Below are 1,048 nucleotides of genomic sequence, written 5' to 3' on the forward strand. Positions count from 1 at the left end.
AGTCTGAGCCCGCGCTCCCTCGAGGTGTTGCCAGACGTCTGCCCCTCGTTGCTCTGGATGGAGGTCTGGCTCCTCCTGGGTGGGGTCCTCCTGAGCTCTCAGCGGCCCCTCCCTGGACCTGCACTGGGCCCCTTACCTCAGGGCCTCAAGGGTGCACCAGCTGCTCCTTGTGATGGGAACCTCCATGACTCCTGCCATGGCCTTCCTGCCTCCAGCCAGAGACAGGTCTGTTCCAGGTGGGATTGAATTGGGCCCATCACCCACCCCGGGATAATCTCCCTTGAGGCCCGTAAACATGGGTGCATCAGTGAAGTCTCTTTGGCATGTTACATGTGGCCTGTACAGGACCCAGGATTTTAGGGGGGCATATTCAGGAGGTCATTCATCTCCCTGTCACAGGGTGGCCCTTGGGAGTGTGTGACAGTGGAGGTGTCTGTTGTATCAAGGCTGTGGAGGACACTGGGGAGCCTTCTGCTGAGTTAGAGGAACTGAAAGGCCTTAGTAGGAACAGCTGCTGTCATCCCCGGGGAGAATTCGGAACAGGCAGGGTCCGTGTGCTGTCCTGTATGTTCACAGCGCACGTGGGAATGGAGCACTTGAAGTGTAGGCAGCACCGCGAGAGCTGCAATCCCAGGGCAGATACACCGCAGAACTGGAAGATTTGAAAAAGGCCAAAACACCTCAAATATTTATATTGTGAGTATATGTGATATTTTTGGGTTTTTTTTAGAGAAAGATTTTTGCTATGGGGTGCATGTATTCACTGGAGAGACAGAGAGAAAGAAAGAAATTGCCTTCCAGGGGGGATGGCCATGTCACAATTTCTTTTCCTCCATTCTCCTCTCAGGATTTTTGGCAAGCAAGCACACATGCCCAGAGCGTATTTTCTAAGCTGCCAGATCCAGGACTCAAACTGCGGTCTACTACATCATCTGCTGGCCCCATAGGATACGTGAAATTATTATACTCAGCATAATCAAGTCAAGTGAGGTACCTCCGAAGTCGTTTTTCTTTGTTGTTGTTGGTTTTTTTTTTTTTTAGTTTTGTT

At 51.3% G+C, this 1,048-nt stretch overlaps 1 protein-coding gene across 1 annotated transcript in view; it reads left to right on the plus strand.

Moving 5' to 3' along the window:
* LOC102477775 (interferon lambda-2) overlaps window positions 1–1,048 on the plus strand; it is a 13,924-nt gene that overhangs the window by 3,136 nt on the left and 9,740 nt on the right. The window lies entirely within an intron of this gene.

This window comes from Tupaia chinensis, unplaced genomic scaffold (assembly GCF_000334495.1).
Source record: "Tupaia chinensis unplaced genomic scaffold, TupChi_1.0 Scaffold000037_13, whole genome shotgun sequence".
Lineage (NCBI taxonomy): Eukaryota > Metazoa > Chordata > Mammalia > Scandentia > Tupaiidae > Tupaia > Tupaia belangeri.